General features: G+C 35.3%; 1 long non-coding RNA gene across 3 annotated transcripts in view; it reads right to left on the reverse strand.

Annotated features, from left to right (window-relative positions):
• The window catches only part of LOC307180738, a 734,518-nt gene that overhangs the window by 312,270 nt on the left and 396,319 nt on the right, over window positions 1–25,929 (reverse strand). For all 3 annotated transcript variants that reach the window (XR_013825766.1, XR_013825767.1, XR_013825768.1), the window contains one exon: window positions 3,038–3,135. This is a non-coding gene — a long non-coding RNA (uncharacterized lncRNA). The remainder of the gene's footprint in view (window positions 1–3,037; window positions 3,136–25,929) is intronic.

Genomic DNA, 25,929 nt, shown 5'->3' on the forward strand with positions numbered 1-25,929 from the left:
GCTATGTGGTTCATTAAGCCTTTCTGCAATGCCTCAGGTGACTGTCCATGAGCATGCTAGTTTTGAGGTCTAAAGGAGTCCCTCTGTTTTGGAAGCCAGAGCTTGTCCCACTGGAGTAACCTTTCCCTATTCAGAAAGAGGTTCAGTTCTTTTGGAAATTTAGTCCAAAATTGATCTCAATGGCAACCTCTAACAAGGCTTCATTAGACCCTCTTTTCCAACCTTCTGCTCACTGCCCTGCATCTAAAAAAGAAATTCAAAACCTTATTTAGTGAGCTTTAAAACCCATTGCCCTCTCAGCCCAGCAGAATTACTTTTGAAATCATCAGTGTCTTCTGGGCATCTACCAATGACTCTGTCATCGCTTACCTGGACAGAGTAATATATTAATATATTCTGATAGTTCTGGTTCATGAAAGACCAAAGATAGTCTGTCTCTAGCCCATTTGTCTAAACATAGCACAAACTTACTTTTATCCTACTACTCCAATGCCATGATAGCATGCAGTGGGAAAATGGAATCTCAGATCTTAATGTTCCATGATTATTACTCAGGAAACAAGGGCAAAATACGATCCTGCCATATGTGAATGAATAATAAAATATTGCTGTTGTTCATTTCTAAGGTTGATTATACTACACTATTATTGATAGCATATGGTTTTAGTTATTTTTATAGTATTAGTAAAGGCTTAGTTCTAATTGGTCCCCGTTCTTTCTCAGTTTCTCCTTGTAGCCAAAGGTTTGCATGCCAGTCATCCGTGTAGGGTCAATGCAGATTGCCTTTGAATAGAGCAATATTCAATTGCCTACATGGTAATCAAACCAAATATCCTGGAGTCACCAATATAGTGGTCACAAATGAGCCACCAGATTTATACAGAAATATTATTTATCTACCTGCCTATTTTCAAAAATAACATATTTGAATTAGTTTATTATGCATGGCACCTATACAAAATGGCTTTAAGGTTGAGGAAAGAAGATAACTATATGGGAAAACCACACACTGAGGTTAATTACTGCAATTCGTCATTATATTTAACTGTGAGCTTCCCGATAGTCAAGGCAAAATTAGAAATATAATGAATTATGTAGTGGTTATTGTTTGATTAAAAGTACCAATGCATCTGGATACAGATTTTCTTTATTTTTTGCTTTTGCCTGAAACTAAATAGTTAGAGGAGTTTTTCATGAAGCTCTTTATGTAAGAAACATTAGACCTAATAGGCAATGTTCTTAAGCAAAATTTTTCTACTGGCTATTTTAAAAATATATCCTCAATAAAAACTGGGTATAATATTAAATTATAATTTTGTGAAGGTGTTTCTACAAAGAGTTATATTAATAATGTCCAGGTAAGTGGTGACCTATCTTGATTCAGAGTTTTGAGTTCACACTAACCAGTCATTTCTCTACATCTTCTTTTTTTCTCAAATATCAAGGGCCTCAGCCTTATGCTTAAATCACTCATGTTAATGTGAGAAGTTACTATTACTGTATATCTTCCTCTGAACTTACAAAACTTGCACACATATGATCTCATGTGTCTTCTCAACACAACCTAGAGACACAGTTACTTTCACGCTTTGCAGATGTATCACCTACAACACAAAATGAAGTCACTCACCCAAAAGCCACAAACTTGACTGATATAGAACTAGGATTAGAACACCTCTCTTCCAGCCTGATGTTCTTTCCATTATTTTTCTGCATAGATAAAATATATAATAGGCAAATGTCCACATACCTTGGGAATGAAACATTCTCAACAAGATCACAGGCACAATATACTTACCAGGTATTATGTATAATAAATTTTCTCTATTGCCTAGGGTTACCTATTAGGCATAATGAGGTGGTTCATTTCCTTAATTTTTAAGCCAAGAAATTATACAATCTTTCAAAATCCTAATGTTCAAAATATGGTTACAAACCATGCTGCTAAGATTTTGCAAAATGAACAAATACTCTGACAGAAAAGACAGAAAGAACAAGACATCCTGACTCAACAGCTTACTGAAGCCTCCCTGGCTCTCCTCTGCCTTTTGTTAAGTATCATTTAAGAAACACACCTGAAAAGTATCCATTTAATAAATGATATTCTACGCCACCCCTCCACCCCCAACAGAGATTCATTCTCCCATCTAAAGACCAAATGTTTATTCTGTAAACATAGGAAGCAAAAAAGAAAGGGGTGAAAACCAACTTTTAATACATTGGGTATGGGAAGGATGTACTCTCTCTTATCAGAGCCCAAAAGACTCTAGAGCCTGAAGATGGGTGGCTTACAGGGATGCTGCGGCTGCTGCCATTTCTTGCAGCTGCCACTGCCACTCTCTCAAACAAAGCAGCAGTTTCACCCTTTGTGTCTGCCTGGGGTCTCACTTGCCTTTTCAGACTAATGACAAGCATTTTTCTAGTTCTTGGAGGTCAAAAAAGTTCCCTAAAAATGCAGATGGGAAATATCCTCCCTGCATAACCAACTTTCTCTTTTACATTCTGCTATGGCAGCTGAAGGAAAAGGAAGTCCATTTTTTTTTTTAACATCTTTATTGGAGTGTAACTGCTTTACAATGTTGTGTTAGTTTCTGCTGTATAACAAAGTGAATCAGCTATATGTATACATATATCCCCACATCCCCTCCTTCTTGCATCTCCCTCCCACCCTCCCTATCCCACCGCTCTGGGTAGTCACAAAGCACCGAGTTGATCTCCCCATGCGATGCAGAGATGCAGACGTAGAGAACGGACTTGAGGACACAGGGAGGGGGAAGAGTAAGCTGGGACGAAGTGAGAGAGTAGCATTGACATATATATACTACCAAATGTAAAATAGATAGCTAGTGGGAAGAAGAAAGTCCAATTTAAATGTGTTGATACCAAGTAGTGTCAAGCACTTGAAGTAAGAGTGCTTTAACCTAGATTTTCTGGTTTAATCCTCATAGCAAATATGAACAGTAAATATTATTATTTCCATTTGGCAGGTGAGGAATTGAGGCTCAGAAATGTTAACTAATGTCAAACTAGTAAATACCTTAGTAGAGCTCCAGTCTGATTCCTCCCATGTTTTCTCAGGACCACAGCCATCGTTGTGTCTTGAAAGGCTTCTCAATTCTCTAGGATTCATTCGCACTGAATAGAGTAAAAGAAGCCATTCAGAGAAACCATCAGTTAAGGTTTGGCCTTCAACTTGTCCTGAACAGAGATCAAGGACAGAAGGAACGGCAACAGAAACAAAGCAATGGTTGGAGCAAATCTTCAAGAGGAAGTAAGTAATATCCTGTGATAAACCATAATGGAAAAGAATATTTTTAAAAAATGTATGTATATGTATAATTGAATCATATTACTTTTCAGCAGCATATTGCTTTTTACACATTGTAAAATAACTATACTTCAATTTAAGAAAAAGAGTAAGTAGGAGAGACAGAAGAGACGATTATTTTCAAGGGTGAATTCAGGGTTTTTTAAAGAGCCTAAATCCTACGCAGCTGAAGGGAGAATGCTCTAAGGAAAATAATAGCAAATTACAAGTACAAAATGAAGTACAGGGGGAACTATACTCAATATTTTATTATAACCTATAAGGGAAAAGAATCTGAAAAAAAATAGATATATATGTATGTATAACCGAGTCACTTTGCTGCACACCTGAAACTAACACAACATTGTAAGTCAACTATACTTCAATTAAAAAATAATAAAGTACAGGATCTTGGAATGGCCAATGCAAGTAAGCAGCCCTGTAGCTTAAGCTTCTCTGGCTTCAAAGTAAATCTGTCTCTGCTTACAGTATTTAACAAAGATAAACTTTGGAGCAAAGGGGGTCAAGAAGCTGTGCATAGAGGTAAAGAGATATGGGCTTATAAGCTTCTGGAGTAAAAGAGATAGCTCTGATTCAAACTTTCCACTTCAGCACAAAAAAGAAGAAAGACTTAGCAAGAAATTAACCTCTGTCAAGTAAAAGGAATGAGCAGAAATGGTCAAACACTCTCTTCTCTCCTATTGCCAGTCACCATTCCTCAGTAAAAGAGGTGTCTTCACTTGAGATCACCCACTACCTCACTCACCACACAACATACAAGATGTCCCTGAAAATAAGGGACATAGAACTTAATACAAGATGACAAGAAGAGAAATAGAATGTGTATAATAATAAAAAATGGAGCAGAATGAGTAGAGAAGAAGGATTGGGTACACTTGGGGGAAGAGCAGTATTTACATAAAGATGATGTTATGTTTATATGCAGCTGTATCAACCATTCAACAGATCAAGCAATTGAAAAGTCATCTCTAAATATAAGGGTTACTATCACAGTAATGGTGCCGTTCATCTAAGTCCATCAAAATGGCTGCAAATACCATTTCTGTTGCTTTTCATTGCAATGCTTTGGTCATATAGATAAAGCTAGTGTGTGGATGAAAAGCCACAGGGGCTTTGGGAAAATAAATATAGATTTGAGAGTATTATGATATAACAGTGTATCCAAGGTGTGACTATGGGCTTTTCAGACCAATTTGTCCACAGACATAACAGAAATGAGACAATCAAATGAGCACTGTTCTTCAAAGTGGTCACCCACTGATTTTAACAATGATGCTACTATACAAACATTTCTGGAATTACTAAGTGGGATTAGATACAGAGTTTGAGACACTGTCGTGAGTATCCTCACTGATGGCAAACCTTGGTCCTCTGAGGGGAAGATTTGATTTTCTGAAACAGCTAAAAGTCATTCAGAGTCAGATCTCATGAACAGGGTGAACGATCAAACTGCTAACAGTATTTGGGTCAAAAAATGAAGCGTGACTCTAAAATAATGAAACGGATCATCTGATGTAGCTCAGAATGTGATCTTGAATGCAATTCCAAAGCAGGAGTTTATAGATAACATCATACTTGCCAGGTTCCCATTCTCTCTGACAATGTCATTTCTAATTCTCTTTGTTAGCAACTATCCATCTGAGATTGTTAGTTGTGTTGATGGAAAGACAATGCTTGCATGACCTAGCTGACTAAGGCTTGTTTGATTTCTACAAAGGGAAAAAAATCTCTTCCATATTCACAGAACTCACCCTAACACAACTTCATAAATATGTGTTGCAGATCACAAAATAGAACAAGAATAGCTCAGCGAGAGGACTGAAGGGAGATAGGGAGGAAGAAGAGAAGGAAAGGTAATATATTCATTATAGTAGTTCTCTAGAACTTGTACTGGGTCTTCTGCTAGGAATCATGCTAATTTTGCACTAGGTACTTTAAATACCTTTTTCTCATTTAATATCATCCTTGTTACATAGAATATATAGTTTAATACACTGCTGAAGAATTACAATAAAACTAAGGAATATGGATCGTTATTCCAATGTGTAATAGAGCTGAGGCACAGAGCAACCGGCTAACATGTTCAAGGTCTTACAACAAATAAATAGCAGAACCAGGAAAGAAATCCCTGTCTGGCTAACTACAAAGCCAACGTTCCTTGCAGGATACTATGATGTACATGTCCTTTTACTGTGAGCATTTATAATGTCAGCTACCACATTTACTTATTCAACAAATATTTATTTGGCACCTATTATATCCTGGCACACTTCCAGATGCTAGAGATACAGCAAGAAACAGGACAAGGCCCGATGCCTCGTGGAGGTTACATTGAAGTGGGAGGAGAGAGGCAATAATGAGATAAACAGGCAAAGGAAATAGTGTGTTAGTCATAAATACTGTGTTGAAAAATAAAGGAAGGGTGGAGAGAGAAAGAAAAGTAGCTGGGCTCAGGGTATAGGGAGGTGATCAGGAAGCATCATATTCTGGATTTTTAAATTGAAGTATAATTGATTTACAATGTCATGTTAGTTTCAGGTGTACAGCACAGTGATTCAGTTTTTTATATATATATATATATATATATATATATATATATATATATATATATATATACTCTTTTTCAGATTCTTTTTCCTTATAGATTATTACAAAATACTGAGCGTAGTCCCTGTGCTATACAGTAGGTCCTTGTTGGTTATCTATCTAGTGTGTATCTGTTAATCTCAACCTCCTAATTTATCCCTCCCCTCCTCTTTCCCCTTTGGTAACCATAAGTTTGTTTTCTATGTCTGTGGGTCTCCTTCTGTTTTGTAAGCAAGTTCATTTGTATCTTTTTTTTCAGATTCCACATATAAGCAATATATGATATTTATCTTTCTCTGTCTGGCTTACTTCACTTAGTATGATAATCTCTAGGTCCATCCATGTTGTTGCAAATAGCATGATTTCATTCTTTTTTATGGCTGAGTAATATTCCACTGGATATATTTTGACAGTAGAAACAACAGGATTTGCTGGTAGATTGGATTTGAGATGAGAGAAAATAAGGAATCAGATGATCCCAAGTTTGTTTGTTTTTTTCAAAATTATGTAATTGTGTATGTATCACAGAACTATCATCCTATACTGTATTCTATGAAAAAATAGTCTGTGGTCAAATAAGTGTGGGAAATTCCAGATACTGTAGTATATCCTCCTCTTGAACATTAACCATACAATTAGCACATTATAGGCTCTTGGAATACTGATGTAAAAATAAATAAATGCATGGGCGAATGAGTTAATAAACAAATAGAATTTTCTCAATTATTTTAACCACAGAACCCACTTTTTCTGATAGTGGGGTAGAGGAGGCACTTATTAGTATATCTTGGAACTACTGTCCTGAGAAAAGCACATAGGAATATACAACAACACAAAATATTATTCATGATCTTGAATTGAATTTTTTCAAGATACCACTCTGAGTGCAGGACTCCCTCTCCAGAGGCAAAATACACAGTCTAAGGTTTCCACAGGAATAGTGGCATCTGTTAATACTGCACTGTAGCTGTGATTTCTGGGAAAAAGTCCTCAATTGGGAACAAACTGTGAGTTATTAACAAAAGAATTATCACACTTTCTCCATAGGCAAATGTCAGGAGTTATAAGGTGTTAACAAGCAGAGTATGAGGAACGTACCAAGAATACCCTTTTTTTTTTTTTTTTTTTTTTTTGTGGGACACGGGCCTCTCATTGTTGTGGCCTCTCCCGTTGCGGAGCACAGGCTCTGGACGCGCAGGCTCAGCGGCCATGGCCCATGGACCCAGCCGCTCCGCGGCATGTGGGATCCTCCCGGACTGGGGCATGAACCCGTGTCCCCCGCATCGGCAGGCGGACTCCCAACCACTGCACCACCAGGGAAGCCCCAAGAATACCCTTTTTTAACTACTTAGAGCATTTGCTTTTTGGATCAGAAATTTCCACCACAAATATTCAAAATGGATTTCTTACACAGCTGTCACCCTGAAAGAGTTCCTACATATCTGTCTTCCTTCTGGTTCCTCGGGAGCATTTTAGTATCATGGAAACTCAGAGATGAAAAAGACTTTTAAATTTCGACCCAACATAAGAATCTCTTTTACAATGTCCCCAAAAGACTAACCCTTCTTAAACATCCCAGTAACAGGAAGCCAGCTATCTGCTCTATGAAGCAATCCATTCCATCTGGGGACTGTTCTAATTGTTAGCAGAATTTTCTTCATATTAAATGTAGATTGCCCTCCCTTCTTTAACTCTTACAATGGGTCTTAGCCCAGTTTTCTGAAACTAAATAAAATAAGATTCCTCCTTAAATCACTTTATTTGAAAACTGCTATCATCTCCCATTGGTTCTTACTGTGAAGGAAGACTTGAAGTTCTTACTGTGAAGGCTTGAGGAGCTAATTCAAACTCTCCATTATCTCCCCCTGACCCTACCGAGATTCCAGGACATAACATGACCTTTGGAAGGTGACAAACATCTATTTGCTTGAAAAAAGTTAATGAGCAGAACTTTCCCTTTTCAGAAATATTCCAGGTAATAAATGAAAAAGGAATGACAGAATTAGAATATAACCATTTTTGCAAGCCCTAATGGATAAAACAAAAAGCAAAGCTAGGGAATGTTTACCAATGGCTGCTAACCTTTAAAAAAAGAGATAACCGGAAATGAAGTGGCTCCTGATGGAAGAAGAAATTAACACTGCTTATGAAGCATTCTTTTTTTTTGTTTTTCTTTTTTTGACCTTGCAGCTTGTGGGATCTTAGTTCCCTGAGCAGCTTGTGGGATCTTAGTTCCCTGACCAGGGACTGAACCTGGGCCCTCAGCAGTGAAAGCACCGAGTCCTGACCACTGGACCGCCAGTGGTCCTATGAAGCATTCTTTCAAACACAATAAACAATCTGACCAATCCTCAATATCCAACTACTAATTCATAGGAAATTCAGGGTCAAAGGAAAAAAACTGCACCACAAGAATTCAATCCACAAAATCCAAACTGGGGAAAAATCTACAGGACAAATGATCAGTAAGTAACATGGATCATAAAAGAAAGACAAATGGAATTGAAAGATATATCAACCAATTACAATCTATGGACTTCTTATTGAGCTCTTGTTTCAAAAAAACTATAAAATAACATTTGTGAGACAACTAGAGAAATTTGTACACTAACTGGATATTTGATGATGTTAAGAAATTACTGTTCATTTTTTAGTTATGTTAATGGTATTGTAATCATGGGTTTTTAAGTTCTTGTCTTTTAAAGATACATAGCAAAACATTTATAGATGAAATGACATGATATCTGAAATTCTGGGATTTCCCTCCAAATAATCCAGTTGGGAGGATAATAGATAAAAATGTTGTCCATAAATTGAAAACTATTGCATCTGGGTGATGGGAGTATATGGAAGTTCATTATACTAATCTCACTGTTTTTGTATCTGCTTCAAATTCTCCATGATAAGCAGCTTAGGGGGAAAAATACTTCCCTTGATTTGTCTACTACCAATCCCCATCCCATAAGTCTTATTTTCTCCAGCAGAATGCTTTTTCTCCTGTAACATGGATTCTAGACTCTTTGCCATTGTAGTTACCCTCCTCTAGGAAAATCAAAGTCCTCCTTGAACACAGTCTCCCAAATGGGGTCTGAACACTACTGAGGGACTACTATCTCCCTTAATCAAAATACTATTATTCTATTGAAAATCTAAGTTGCATTAGCTGGCTTGTCATTAATATCATATGTTTGACTCATACTGACCTTAGAGTCAACTAGAACCATCAAGTTTTATTCACATGAGATGTAGTATATTCAGCTCCTCCATCTGTACAATTGATTTTCATCTTAACTGCTAAATTCCATCTTTAGTTTTAGCTCATATTTCTGGTCTATGGAAGTAATAATGGTTGTATGAAATCCAAAAATAATAAATAAATAAAAGCTACTATTTATTGTTTTCTGGGTGATCACTTGGTCTTCATGAGTTAGCAGAAATAATTCACCCCAGGTCACATAGCTAGTAACTGTGGCAGAGTTGATTCAAGCCTTCGATCTTACCAAACCCATGGTTTTATGCTTTCTGCACTGGGGTGCCCTCTACCATACTAGCTATTCTCCCTAGTGTCATCTGCATATTTTATAAGGATGTCTTCTGAGAAATCTTTAACCTTTGATAAAAATTGTTTATCAGAATATGACCAAGAACTGAGTGTGGGGTATCATTAGCAGAAACCACCTGGTACTGATTTAATAATCAATGTACTCAGTTAATGATTAGTTGAACAATTATAAAACTTATTTAACTTTATTCTCACCCAACCCACATATCCCTCCCTATCTATTCTAAATAAGTAACATGCTAAAGATTGTCAAATGTTTGCAAAAACAAGACAGCTTCCTATCAAACTAGTAACACAACAAAAAATCAAATGAGGTTATTTTAGTATGACTTATTCCTAGAAGAAAGCATCTGGTTCCTGGTGATTATCATATTCTTTTCTTAGTGTACATAAGACATTTATTTCACAATCTAGTCTAGAATCTTGCCAGGAAAACATATGTTGATTATAGTTCTGTATTGTCAGGAATCCATCTTGTTCTCCCTTAAATCACCACAGATGCCTATCTCCTGCCCCTTAAAAGTCTCAAAGATGACTGAAATGATTCTAAAATCATATTTTCAGATTATTTCAACACCCTAAAATGGAATTTTTCTGGCCCTCGAAACTTGCCCCCACTGAGAGTTTGCAGCCTGGTTGATTTAAAACTACATGTGATCTTTATTCATAAGGCATAATTATTGAAAAGGCAGTTCAGGATATGGGGCTTAGAAATGGCAGAAAGGAGTCAGTGTGGACCAGAGGAAGAACATCATAGGGAAATGAGATTGAGAAGAATGTTGAGAAATGTGCAGAAGATGTAAAATGAGAATTGATTAATTTCATTTTTTTATTGCTGTCTGTGCCAGTCCTTTTAATTCTTGCTCCAAATACAGATCTTTAAGTTTTTTATTGTCCTTAGCTTCTTAGAATTTTTCAAATAACAATTTTTGGTTTTATCTTTTATTATTCTACCTTTCCCCCTGGGCAAACAGTGCCCAGGGCCCCTTCTAGAGATAGAATTCTAGAAGTCAGGTGTCGGTAAAGAGGCTTACCAGTCCAGCATGCAATGGTGAAGTATACTTTCTGGGACAAAACCAGGTCAGGAAGTAAGAGCCAGGCCAAAGTGGAAAAGGCAAAAGAGTAGGACAAAAGCAAGAAATGATCCAAAATGAAGGGTGTGTAACCAGTGACAGGCATGACCTAGTAAGCAAGTTTAAGTGGCACAGACCAGGGAGAGTTCTTAAGAGAACAGTCAAGATAAAAGGAAGACAGCCTATTATATAAGCAAGAGAGGGCCTTAGAGTCCTCTTCAAACTGACTTGAACAGTCCTTACATTCACTATTCTTCAGGGTATAAATGATGTTTGTAACATTTAGTGTCTTAAAGTATTTACTTTTTTTTTTAATTGAAGTATAGTTGATTTACAATGTTGTGTTAGTTTCAGGTGTAGAGCACAGTGATTCCGTTTTATATATATATATATATATATATATATATATATATATATATATATATATATACATACTCTTTTTCAGCTTTTCCCTTATAGGTTATTACAAGATATTAAGTATATTCCCTGTGCTATACAGTAGGTCCTTGTTGGTCATCTACTTTATGTATAGTAGTGTGTACATGTTAATCCCAAACTCCTAATTCATCTCTTCCCCCACCTTTCCCCTTTGGTAACCATGAGTTTGTTTTCTGTGGGTCTATTTCTGTTTTATAAATAAATTCATCTGTATCTTTTTTTTAAGATTCCACATATAAGCAATATCATATGGTATTTGCCCTTCTCTGTCTGGCTTACTTCACTTAGTATGATAAGCTCTAGGTCCGTCCATGTTGCTGCAAATGGATAGTATTTACTTTTAACCTGAAGGAATGGTAATTTAGAAAACCTACTATCAAGAATAAATATTATGGATTTGCTTGAGTAATGTACTCTGTTGCTCAAAATAGTAAAATGACACCTGTAGCTCAGTCAGTCAATCAGCATACATTTCCTTTTGCCTACAATGTGCAAGAAATAGCAACGCACCTTTGATAAGAAACAATATGACAGATATGATAAGATGTTTAAGACACAAATCTGAGAAGCAGGGACTTTATAACATCAGGCAGATAAGATATGAATAATGAAATATTTGAATAAATGATATGAGGCTGTATATAAGGGTAAAATGACTGATATGAACAGTATGTTACAAGTGTTCAGACATGAGAGAAAATTCTGAGTTGGAGTAATCAGATGAGGCTCACAAACCCCGGTCCTGAAGAATCTAATAGGAAGAAAAAAATTAGAGAGAGCCTTTCTCGAAACTCCTTACAGGCAATGTGAACACAAATGCCTCCTTCTAAAACGTGCTTGACTAACCAGATTGAATTCTACACAATCCCTTCTTCATTTTGTACTCCAAAAATTGCTGTTTCCTTTTTGCCCCACAGCCAATATTGGGAGATGTTGAATGAGTAACTTCAAAGAAACAGAAAGCCTTCGAGAACATTTTGTAAATGAAGAAAAAAAACATGGTCACCCCGAGGCTCCACGGTGGTAATCACTACTAAATATAAAATTTCCATCTGTCCTTTGGGTATCACTTTCAACCTACAAGAAGGAAAACTTAAAAAGCTAAGGTTATAATAAAGCCCTTTTGTAGTGGACCACAAAAAAACAAAAGGGCTGTTCAACAGCTTAACATTTGCTTTTGTTTGCAACTCAAAGAACAGCTGCTTTCTGACTTGTTAATAAATTTCAGTGGGTGTCCTCTGCCTTTTACAATCCATCAGCGTTTCTGGGAAAACATTGAAGTAAATCATGTAGTCACGAGCCTGGAGTTATCTATGCTTTGGCGTTCATTTCCTATATTACAGTTAATGGGGACAACAGATGCCAAAAAGAGCCATGCAATTAGTTTACTTCATTTCAGAGACTCTTCCATCAGTGGAATGTAGTGAATTTTACCTTAGTAAAGGTGGAGGCAACTTTCAGGTTTAGCCACTGTCATATTTAAGAATGAATAGGCAATAGTTTAGGAACAAGAAGTGATATATTATGATTTACCACTCTTTTTTATTGACTTTTAAATCAATAATGCAGCGGTCTATCTTGCCACAGAGAGCTGTAGGACACATTTTTAAACCCAAAAGCAAGTTGAAACAGGTCATAAAACTTGAGAATCTATGAAAATCCCCTAGGGATCAATGTTAACCACTCGGATTTCTTCTTAAACAACCAGAATCTCTTTGAGTTCCAATGACAAGATTTACAAAAGTGTGAATTCCCAGCTTTTGCACATGAAATATTATCATTATAATTCCTTAAAGCAACATTAAGTAAGTAAGTGCATTTTGTGTTAAGATACCTGAACAGAAGCCTGGAAAAAGCTCAGCTACATCAAAGGATAAAAGAGAATCAAATCTGCTGTCTCTAGTTTTTTATTCTTTCATTTGTTCATTCACTCATTCAAAGGCACTTATTGAACCACGATGTGAATTTTCTGAGATGAAAAGACATGTTTTTTCCCCTCAAGAAACATACAATCTAGTCAGAGAGGCAGAATATGAACACTTGTGATAAAAACAAAAAAGAAAGAAATGCTAAAAGAGAAGTGCATGTAAAGGATTTTCTAAGTACAGAGAAAAAACAAAACATAAAATAAAATAAATATTATGAGTACTTACCTTATACTAGGCCTGTGCTTGGTACTATTATTACACATATTAATTTAAATGTTCCACACAACAACTTGGTGACCTAGGTATTATTTCCCACGTTTTATATGTGAGAAATCTGAGGCTCATACAGGATGGATAACCTCCTCAAGGTCATGCAACTAATAAGTGGCTGAGCCACAATGTAAACCCAGCAATGCTTTACTCCAAAGCTTGCACTTAGTAGACTACACGTCCAGGTGAGGAAGCATTCTCAACCGCTGCTGAAATGCACACTTAAAAAAAAGCACTGCTTACACATCTGAAAGAGTATAAACAGATCTGCATTATGCAGGATGGTAGTGTAAGAAAAGCAACCTGATTACATACAGTAAGAGGGTGATGGCAATGCAAGTTGCATTCGGAAAGTAGCAAGGATCTCAAAAGGGGGTAATTTGAATCCTATTTTAATCTTATATGCACCAAATATTTGAGTACCTAACAAGTTCAATTTTGAACACTTGAAATTGAGATGCCTGAGAGACATCCAAATGGACATGAAGAGAAGCCAGCTGGATTTGCGGGTCTGTAGATCATCTGAAATAGTTCAGTTAGAAATATTATTTGGGGAGTGTACAGAATAATTGAAGCCAAAAGTATGGATAAGACTGCCTCCAGAGAAAATAGAGAATATAGATAAGTGGGCCTGGAAGTGATGTTTAAGGACTGCCACACTTCATTACTTTGGGCAACGGTGTAAAACCATCCGTTTTGAAACTGTGGTGATACTGTAGAAAGGGGAGCAGAGAGGAGTTCATGAAGACTTTGATCAGACAGAAGTGCTGAGCTTTGAAGTATTATTTCCCGAGCTTGTGAAGGTAGGGATGGGCAATTCACTCTTGAGGAAAGAGCATGAGCAAAGGCACAGAAGCATAAAATGAAATGGTATATTTGGAGAATAACAAGCAAACCTTTTATGGCAGCAGTATAAGAACCAGGGGGAAAAAAGGCCACAAAGATAACCTGAGACCAATTTTGGGAAAATTTAATCTATACCCAGTGGGGATTTGTTGAAGTTTGTAAGAAAAGCAATAGCTATATTTATATTTCAGAAAAAGAATTCTGATATCATTAAGAGGAATTGACAGAAAATAAGAGTGTGGTTTTTATTCCTGTGTTATGGGATAATATGTCGATATTAAATTAATTTTCCTGTATTTTCTTTATTTTGAATTTCCCTTCTTCCAAATTCATGCAGTGCCTTTCACTGCCTTGGGGAACAGTAAAAGATTCAAATCATGGCTTTTGAATTTTAGAAATTTATTTGAATTACAGAAATCTGGGATATTGAGCTTCCAAAGCCTCAACCTTGAAGAACTTGAAACTTCAAATTTATGTCACAAAAAATAGATCTGGAGTAAGAGCCCATTTTCCCAGCCCAAATTAAAGATTCCACAGTCTGCAGAAGAAAGTCAGAAACAAAGCAAGAGAGTGGATGCTCATGGGTCTTTGAAAAATGGCCCTGAACAGCAATACTTCCCACTAGTTGAGATTTGATAGTTTAAGGGTATGAAACCACTGAAGAGTATGGCGAACAGAAGAGCAGAAATGTTCTGTGTTTCCCTTCCTGGGATGTCTTACCATGTCCACTAACCCCAGCAGGAAATAGGAGCAGAAAATAGAGGTGGCTACATTCAGAGTCTAGAAACATAAGTTTCCAGGAGATTCAGAGTTCCCCATTGTTCTGCAAGATATGAAAAGGGCCATGTGCTGTCCACGTTCTCAAGAAAAATGGGAAAGTAACTAGACTAATGAATCCTTATGATAGAAATTAAAAGGACAATCAGTGATTTTCATGGACCAAGGCCAGGGTTTAGACAGGGATGGAGGCATATCAACATGGATAGATGACAGTATGATGACAGAAAAACAGATGATCCATCCCCCCCCATTCCCCCCCAAAAAACAAAGAAAATTAAGGCAAGAGATAGGGACTCTGAGATGACTCAGGAAAACTTGAATTGTTGAGCTTATTTCTATAACCCAGTTTACTGGGACCAGAGACAAGAATTTTAAGTTCAGATGTTAAAAAAAAATAAAATTAACTACTCAAACTGAGAATTTATATCCACTACATCTTTGTCTTGAATATCCAACCAGGGTCAGGTATATTAAACACACTCAAAACTTGTTTGTAACTTATACAAGACATGTATTTTACAAATATAGCAAAGCAAGAAAAAGAAAAAAAATAAAGGAACCATAATTTCCTTATTCACATATAATCACTACCAACCTTGTGGTATATATCATTCCAATCCACTATTTTCCATAAAACAGATACTGTACAAAATATTTTACATTAAACATTATATTGTCAATATCTTCCTATGACATAAAACACCACTTGAGTGATCAATAATATTTTACCACATGAATATAGACTACTTTTTTTATCATTTCCTTACTGATGAACATGTACATTGATTCTTTTGTTTTTGTAACTATAAATAATTTTGCATTTAATATCCTTATACATAAACCTTTGTGGCCATTATGACCAGCATCTTCGGATAATTTTTACAAGTAGAAAGTCAAAGGGTACTTCTGGTTCAAGGTTGAAGAAATGTTGAAATGTCCTTCTCTCAAACAAAGGAAGATATCAGAGATAGTATTCACAAGTATGTCACTGTACTCACAAATAAGGGAACTCTCTGAAGACCAGAAATGAAAATACTGAATGAGGTTCATGAAATATTTCTGAGACATTTGGAAATGCTGATTTCCTCCAGAGTTTACCAAGAAAATATAAATTTCAGTATAAATTTAAAATATGTAAGTTTAGCAAAAAATAATAAAAACAGAATATGTACCTTCAAAAAGAGTAGGGAAAAAAATCAACAAAGAAAACCATATTTATTCTAAGAATGTAAAGAAGAAAATAATAGCAAAGAGAAAACACACAAAGAAAATCATTGCAAATAGAGAACACACACCACAAAAAATATGATGGCTGAAATATATCCAAATTTTTTATTAATCATAATAAATGTTAAGTAACTAAACTTGTGTATGTATTTTTATACATAAACAATATGGTATTCATAAGGCTCACATCTAAAACAAAGTGATATAGATATGTTGAATATAAAGGATAACAAATGGTATTCCAGACAAATATTAATAGAAATAAAGCTGATAGTGTAATAATAACATCAGACAAAATAGAATTCAAAGCAAACACATTAAAAGGTAAAATAAGGGTCATCTCATATTCATTAAAGGGTCAATTCACTAAGAAGATAAAACAGTCATCAACTATGGTTCCTTCAAGAAACAGAGAACTTTTTCATATAAAATCTCACAGTTTATAAAGAAGGTAGAAAGCTTCTAAACTCACTTTATGAGACTAGCATATTTCCTTCCTATTAGGCAGGTACCCCAGGAAAAGATAGTGTTTTTCCTCTGGATGTTACTATGTCTAATAAATGCAACTCTCAAAGGAGGATGAAACTTAGAGCAGGGTTTCTCAGCTTCAGTAATATTGACATTTTTGGCTGGATAATTCTTTCTTGTGGGGGGCTGGCTTATGCATTTTAGGATGTTTAACAGCATCCCTGGCCTCTAACTGCTAGAAACCAGTAGGATTGCCCTGCCTCTACCCAGCTGTGACAACCAAAAATGTCTCCAGACATTGCCAAATGTTCTCTGGGAGGCAAAATCACTCCCAGTTGAAAACCACCTAACTCATCTCAGAGAAAAGGAGCTGGAAAAACTAGATTAACTCAAAGCTTAACTCAATTTATAACTAAATTTCGAGTTATATGAGTCAATATTACTATTTAAACCATTTTAAGACTAATTTTCAGTTACTTGCAGCCAAAAGCATCAAAAAAGTTATACTCTGTCCCTACACCAAGTTCTCTCCAATTTTGTCCGAAATTATTTATCTCTTATAGTTAATTTTTCCCATTGAACTTTAGACTATGTCAGGCAAAAAAAAAAAATTCCAGTTGGAACTTCTTTAAAACTATGATGTGTTTGGACAGAACTTCCATCAGTACAACATATAGGTTTTCCATCAAACATCATGGTTTTTCATTCGATTTTCATGTGACCCTTTCTACTCCTAAATACAATTGTATAATTTTGCCATATTGATCCTGCACATTTCCTGTTAAGTTTACTTAGGTATTTTTGTTTTGTTGCTATTAATGAATAGCATTATTTCCCTAATGTGATTTCTGATTGATAATATAATTTCTGACTGATACTGAAATTAGGATAATTTAATTGTCTGTTCCAAGGGTCAGGAAACTAAATCCTTCAAGACAAATCTTACAGGGGTGTGTTCTTGTAAATAAAGCTTTATTAGTACACATCCAGGTTCATTCATTTACTTATTGTCTGTGGCTGCTTTCACACCACAACAGCAGGATTGAGTAGTTACAACAGAGACCATATGGCCCCAAAAGCCTAAAAGATTTACTATCTGGTCCTTTACAGAAAAAGTTTACTGGCTTCTGGTCTACTTCCATGAACTCTTATTAGTTTCAATCATTTTTTCAATTAAGTCTCTGAAGTTATCTAGATTACCAACCATCAGATAAGCATACTTTTATCTCCTCTTTTCCAAAGTTTATTCCTCTTATCTTGGGGTTTGCTTGGTTGCTTGGCTGTTATAAATGAACTGCCTAAAACTTTCTCTGATATTAACAAAAATGTCTTTAAAGTTTGATTATTGAGGATAATCTGACTTTGGATTTGAATAGCTTTTCTTTATTAAGAAAATATCTTTATATCTCTCTTGCTCTCACCCTTTTAATCATGAATGAATGCTGAATTACATTAACTTTCTTTTGATGATCTATTAATCTGGGTTACTTCATACTAGATAATCAACCATCTTTGCATTCCTGGGATAAATTATACTTATTAATCATATGTCATCCTTCCAGTTTATTCCTACAGTTTCTCAGGAGCATTGCATATAGGACTATTTGCATCAATATTTAGAAGTATAATCAATCTGTTTACTTTTAGTGCTATTCTTGTCAGGTTTTATCAGAATTATACTATATTAATGATATAAATAAGGAAGTTATCCCTTTCATTCTAGGCTCTGGAATAGTTCCTATAGAAAATAAATGATTTGTAACTGAAATATTGAAGAATATTCCAGTACAAAACTATCTGGGTAAGCAGAGAGTTTTTAGAGCTAATTCTTCAACAACTCTTTTACTTTCTTCCACAGCTACTGATCTCTTCTTTTTTTACACCTTGAAAAGCCATTTGAGTGTTTTGAAAAGTCAATACCTTGAGTTTTTCAAATCTATTAGAAGAGAATTGTATGTAGAAATCTGTTATTTTTAAAAAGCCTCTCTGTGTCTATTGCTCTATATAATTTTGTATTCTTTTTTTTTTTTTTTTTTCTGTACGCGGGCCTCTCACTGTTGTGGCCTCTCCTGTTGCGGAGCACAGGCTCCAGACGCGCAGGCTTAGTGCGGCCATGGCTCACGGGCCCAGCCTCTCCGCGGCATGTGGGATCTTCCCGGACTGGGGCACGAACCCGTGTCCCCTGCATCGGCAGGCGGACTCTCAACCACTGCGCCACCAGGGAAGCCCCTGTATTCTTAATCTTACATATTTTTTTCTTTTGATTTTTTTTTCTTTCCTTCATCTTTCATTTTTCCTAATTACATTTTCCAGGAAGGTATCCTCTTCCCACTGCAATTATTTGCCCTTGAATTTGTTTTATTAATTCTATGTATTCAATTTTCTGCTTTATAAATTTCCCTTTTCATTTGGCATTAGAGGGTCATTAGTGAACCTTAAAAGCAGTTTATCACTTTCAGCAATCACATGATTTCCTTCTTCCCTCTAAATTCTAACCCAAACACAAATATTTGCAGGCAGATAAAAGTCCTTAAAACTTTGCTTCTATATTTTAGAAGTAACACAATGGAAAATAGATTAACATTTTCATAAGAAGAAGCAAAGAGAGAGTTATAGTAAAGTTTTCCAAAATTAAGAGATACTATTACATTTTACAAAGCACACAAACAGACCCACTAATAGAAAATGCAACAATTAACTAGATTTAAAATGTACAATCTCTCAAACAAAGAACTGTATGAAATAAAAGTGTACTTTTATTTATAAATTTGCAATGGTATTTTTTTATTTATGTTGAAAGAACAAAAAGCTGGAAAGTGTATAAACAGGCACTTTTCTGGCAATAGTGTAAATTTATATACCATTTCAGGAAATAATTCATAAGTATGAAGAAAAAGCTTTAAAGGGGTTATAATGGGCAAAATTACTTCTTGAATTCTATCTTAAGGAAAAAGTTCATCATGGTATTATGTATGATTACAAAATTTCAGATATAACCTAAAACTTTCAAAACAGAAAAATGTTTAATTAAATTATGACTGATTCACTTGATAAAACTTGAATGATTTTAAATGTTTACAAGTGTGTGATAACATGAAAAATATTTATGCATCACTGTTAAGTAAAAACGCAGAATTTAAAGACTGTGTAAACAATATATTGCATTGGCCAAAAAGTGTTTCCAGTTTTTAAGTAAAAATAAAAGACACATTTTTCATTTTCACCAAGAACTTTATTGAACAAAGTATTCATCCTTTTGTTCCACTACCTTCTGCCATTTTTCAGGCAACTTCATAATTCCATCTTCCCAAAACTTTTTATCTTTTTGAGCAAAGAACTGTTCCAGGTGCCTTTTACAGTCTTCCAAGGAATTGAAATTTTTTCCATTAAGAGAATTTTGTAAAGATCAAAATAAATGGAAATCTGAAGGTGCAATGTCTGGTGAATGCAGCAGATGAATCAGAACTTCCCAGCCATGCTGTAACAGTTTTTGCCTGGTCATCAAAGAAACATGCGGACTTGAGTTATCCTGATGGAAGATTATGCATTTTCTGTTGACTAATTCTGGATGCTTTTCATGAGTGCTGCTTTCAACTGGTCTAACTGGGAGCAGTACTTGTTGGAATGAACCGTTTTGTTTTCTGGAAGGAGCTCATAATAAAGGACTCCCTTCTAATCCCAGCATATACACAAACATCACCTTCTTTGGATGAAGACCGGCCTTTGGTGTGGTTGGTGGTGGTTCATTTTGCTTGCCCTACGTATCTTCCATTCCACATTATTGTACAGTATCCACTTTTCATCACCCATCACAATATGTTTTAAAAACGGAATGTTTTCATTACGTTTAAGTAGAGAATTCCATGCAGAAATATGGTCAAGAAGGTTTTTCTCGCTTAACTTCTGTGGAACCCAAACATAAAAGCCATTCATATAACCAAGCTGGTGCAAATGATTTTCATTGCTTGATTTGGATATTTTGAGTATGTCGGCTATCTCCCACGTGGTATAACGTTGATTGTTCTCAATTATTGTTTCAATTTGATCGCTATCAACTTCAACTGGTCTACCTAACCTTGGAGCATCGTCCATCGTCCATGGAGAAATCTCTAGCATGAAACTTCGCAAACCACTTTTGACACATTCGATCATTCACAGCACCTTCTCCATACACTGCACAAATCTTTTTGTGTGTTTCAGTTGTGTTTTTACCTTTCTTGAAATAATAAAGCATAATATGCTGAGAATGTTGCTTTTTTCTTCCATCTTCAATATTAAAATGGCTACACAAAAATTCACCAATTTTTATGTCTTTTTTTAAATGCATGCTGAATGACAGCTGTCACATATTATCTAACAAAATTGTTTCGAATGACGCTAAAGACAACTAAGTGCTACTAGAGCCATCTTACGGGGAAAAAAACGAACGAATTACAAGATTATTTTACAATTTATTTTATTTCATACTTTAGTGCTGTACCTTTCCATATTTTTTACTGAGATATAATTCACATAGCACAAAATTCACCATTTTAAAGTGTACACTTCTAGGGGGTTTTAGTATATTCACTATGCTGAATATACTAAACTAACACTAATTACAGATTTTCATCAATACTGAAAGAATCCCTGTAACTATCAGCAGTTAGTCCTGTTAATCCTCCAGTTAGAGCAGTTAATCCTCCTCTCTCCCTTTCCACTAATCAACTTTCAATCTATATGCAGATTTAAATGGATTAATATTGACATTTCATATAAATAGAATATATGGCCTTTTGTGCCAGCCTGCTTTCATTTAGCATAACGTTTTTAAGGTTATGCTACATCCATGTTGTAGCATATATCAGTACTTTTAATCATTTTCATAGTTAGAATAATATTTCATTGTATGGATACCACATTTGCTTTATCTATTCATCAGCGAATGAACATTTGGGTTAATCCCACATTTTTGCCATAACTAATACTGCTGATATGAGCATTTGTGTACAAGGTTTTTTGTGAACCGAATGTTCTCAATTCTCTAAGAGTAGAACTGTTTGAGGAACCACCAAGTTGTTTTCCACAATATACTCACCATTTTGCATTCCCAGCAAAAATGTATGAGGGCTCTGATTTCTGCACATCCTCACTAACACTTGTTATTACCAGATTTTTCTCATCATAGCAATCCTAGTGGTAAGTAGGGGTTTCTCATTGTGGTTTTGATTTGCAATTCCCTAAAGTCTAATGATGTTGAGCATCTTGTGCTTATGAGATATTTGTAGATCTTCTTTGAAGAAATGTCTCTTCAAATCCTGTGTCAGTTTTTAAATTGGGCTCTTTTGTGGTTTCCTTTTTTCTTATTGTTGAGTTAGGTTAGGGTTAACGCTAGTTCTTTATATATTCTATATACTAGACCTTTATCTGCTATTTGATTTGCAAATATTATCTTCCACTGTGTAGATTATCTTCTCACTATCTTGATAGTGTCCTTTGACAAACAAAAGTTCTTAATTTTGATAAAGTCCAATTTATCTTTTTTTCCTGTGGTTGTTTGTGCTTTTGGTGTCATATCTAAGAAACCTTTGCCTGATCTGAGGTCCCCTATGTTTCCTTGCAAGAGTTTTATAGTTTTAGCTCTTACATTTACATTATTGATCCATTTTGAGTTAATTTTTGTATATGGTGTGAAGAAAGGATCCAAATTCATTTTTTGCATGTGGATATTCACTTGTAATAGCACTACTTATTAAAAAGAATATTCTTTCTACATTGAATAATTTTGGCACCCACGTTAAAATCAACCTGCCATAGATAAAATCAACTGGCCATAGACAAATTTTATTCTGGATTGTCAATTCTATTCTACTTATCTATATATCTATTTTAATGCCTCTGTCTTGATTACTGTAGCTTCATAGTAACTTTGGGTCTTGGAAAGTGTGAGTCTCTCAACTTCGTTCTTCTTTTTAAAGGTTGTTTTGGCTATTGTGTGTCCCTTGCAATTCAATACAAATTTTAGTATTAGCTTGTCCATTTCTGAAAAGAAAAGGCAGCTGGAATTTTTATAAGAATTTTATCAAACCTGTAGACAAATTTGGGGGATATTGCCATCATGACAATATTAAGTTTTCCAATCCATGAACATAAGATGTATTTCCATTTATTTAAATATTCTCTAATTTATCTTAACAATGTTTTTAATTTCACAGTATGTCTTGTAGCTCCTCCGTTAAATTTATTCCTAAGTATTTTGTTTATGATATTGCAGATGGAATTATTTCTTAATTTCATTTTCATACTGTTCATTGCTAGTGAATTAAACTCAATTGATTTTTGTATATAGTAAGTCCCCTACCTACAAACCTTCTAGTTGCAAACTTTCAAAGATGTGAATGTGCACTTGTTCCAGCAAGGAACCAGAACCTGTGCCATCAACGTCAGGCGTGAGTGAAATTGCAGCTTGCCCTCGTCTCCTATTGCTGATGATCCTTCAGCTCTACCATCTCCCACCTCCTCTCCCTCCTCCAGTCAGTAACTCTTCTTGTCTGTTCACTCAATGCCAGCCCCTGTATGCCAGCTGCTGTATTTTACCACTGTACTTTTCAAGGTACTGTACTGTAAGATTAAAAATGTTTTATTTTTTGTATTTGTTTTTTATGTATTATTTGTGCAAAAAGTATTATAAACCTATTACAGTACAGTACTATATAGCTGATTCTGTTAGTTGGGTACCTAGGCTTACTTCATTGGACTTACGAACAAACTGGCCTCAACAAGTGCATTCTCGGAACGGAACTCATTCATATGTTCAGGACTTACTATATTAGTCCTGCACTTTGTTGAACTTGTTTTTTAGCTCTAATAGTATTTTTGTAGATTCTTTAGGGTTTTATATATATAAGATCTTCTCATCTGCAAATAGAGATAGCTTTACTTTTTCCTTTCTATGTAAGTTTCCTAGGGCTGCTATAACAAAATATCATAGAGTGGGTCATGTAAACAATAGAAACTTATTTTCTCACAGTTATGGAGACCAGAAGTCCAAGATTAAGATGTTGACAGGTTTGGTTTCTCCTGAGGCCTCTTTCTGTGGCTTGTAGATGGCCACCTTCTCACTGTATCCTCGCATGGTCTTTCCTCTGTTTGTGTGTACCCCTAGTGTCTCTCCATGTGTCCAAATCTTCCCTTCTTATAAGAATAACAATTTGGATTAGGGTCCTCCATAAGGAGCTCATTTCAAATTAGTCACCTATTTAAAGACCTTATCTCCAAATACGGTCACATTCTGAAGCACTTGGGGTTAGTACTTCAACATATGAATTTGGGGGGTGGCACAATTCAGTCCATAACACTTTCCATTATGGATGCCTTTTATTTATTTTTGTTGCCTAACTGCCCTTGTTAGAACCTCCAGTACAGTACTGAATAGAAAAGGCAAGACTGGACCTCTTGGTCTTTTCCTAAGTCTTAGGATAAAAGCTTTCAGTATTTCACTACTATGGTGTTATCTATGATTTTTCATAGGTGCCCTTTACCATGTTGAGAAAGTTCCCTTCTATTCTGAGAATGTTGAATATTTTAATCATGATTTGGTCAAATGTTTTTCTGTCTCACTGAGATGAACATGTGCCTTTTTTCCTTTAATCTACTAATATGGTTTATTAAATATATAGAGTTTTCATATGTTGGACAACTAAGCATAATATTAGTTTTATATTTGCATATGCAGTTTCCTTTATCAGAGGTATTTATTTCTTTTTATGGCTTTGAGTCACCATTTAGTGACTTTTCATTTCCAGCCTGAAGAACTCCTTTAGCATTTCTTATAGGGCGGGTCTACAAACAATGGATTGCCTTAGCTTTTTTTTTTTTTCCTAGGACTGCCTTAATTTATCCTTCATTTATAAAGGATTGTTTTTCTGCATATAGAATTCTTGGTTGACAGTTACTTTTGCTTCAACATTTTGAATATGGCATCCCACTGCCCACTGGCCTCCATGGCTTGTGATAAGAAGTCAACTGTTAATCTTATTGAGGATCCCTTGTTGGTGATGATTCATTTCTCTCTTGTTGTTTTAAAGTTTCTCTCTGTCTTTAGTTTGTAATAATTTGATTATAATATTTCTAGGTGTGCACCTCTTTGAATTTATGCTACTTGGAGTTCATTGAGCTTGTTGAGTATATGGATTTTTTTCTTTCATCAAATTTGGGAAGTCTGCAGCTATTATTCCTTCAAATATGCTTACTACCCATTTATCTTTTCCTCTCTTCTTCTTTAATTCTCAGAATGCATATGTTGATATGCTTGATGGTTTCCCATAGGTCTCTGAACCTCTCTTGACTGTTCTTCATTTCTTTCTATTCCATAGGCTGGATAATCTCAACAGATCTATCTTCAATTCACTGTTTCTTTCTTCTGCTTGCACAGATCTGTTTTTGAGCCTCTATTGTGAAATTTTCATTTCAGTTGTTGTCCTTTCCAAGTCTAAAATTCCTATTTGATTCCTTTTCATGAATGCTATCTCTTTATTGATATTCTTTATTTGGTGAGAAATTGTTCCCATATTTTCCTTTATTTCTTTAAACATGGTTTCCTTTAGCTTGCTGAACATATTTAAAACAGTTATTTTAAATCCATTGTCTACAAAGTCCATAGTCTTGGCTTGCTAAAGCACAACTTCTATTGATTTCTTTTATTCCTGTGTATGGTCCACGTTTTCTTCTTTCTTTCTATACCTCCAATTTTCTTGTTGAAAATTATCTTCCAGTTGAAAACTGGATATTTTGAATATTTTAATGTGGCAACTCCGGAAATCAGATTCTCCTACCCATTATTTGCTGTGATTGCTGCTTGTAGTTATTGTTTGTGTAAATGACTTGCTGAACTAATTCTGTACAGTCTATCTTTTCCTGTGTGGTCCCTGAAGTCGCCTTTCCAATAGTTTAGTGGTCACTAAATGAATGGACAGAGATTTCCTTAAACATCAATAACAAAAAATCTTCCAGTCTTTGCCAGGAGTCTCTGTGTGTGTTGGCCACACCTTCAACACTCAGGCAGGTAGTTTACTACTCTGCCTTAGCCTTTGTTTCCTGCTTCTACAAAGCTTCAAGATGAGCAGGATATGAGAGCTTAGGGCCTTGTGAGGTCTTTCCTCAGCATGTGGAGAGTCCCTACCATCTACATGGAATTCTAGATTTCCAGGAATACATTGGAACTTTTCAAAGACATTAAAGATTTCTCATTCCCCAGTTTTTCGTCCCAAGCACTTTGATTAGTCTATTATTTTCCCAAACTCTAATTTATGCCTCTGACAAAAGTAACTAATACATTAGCCTGTAAATATTTTAAACAAATGCCCATTGGGAAGCAGCTTTAGCAGTAGGCTAATTCTGAATTAAGGGGAAATAAAGACAAACCCTTTGAGCCAGTCTTCTAGG

Source organism: Stenella coeruleoalba (genome assembly GCF_951394435.1).
Source record: "Stenella coeruleoalba genome assembly, chromosome: X".
NCBI lineage: Eukaryota > Metazoa > Chordata > Mammalia > Artiodactyla > Delphinidae > Stenella > Stenella coeruleoalba.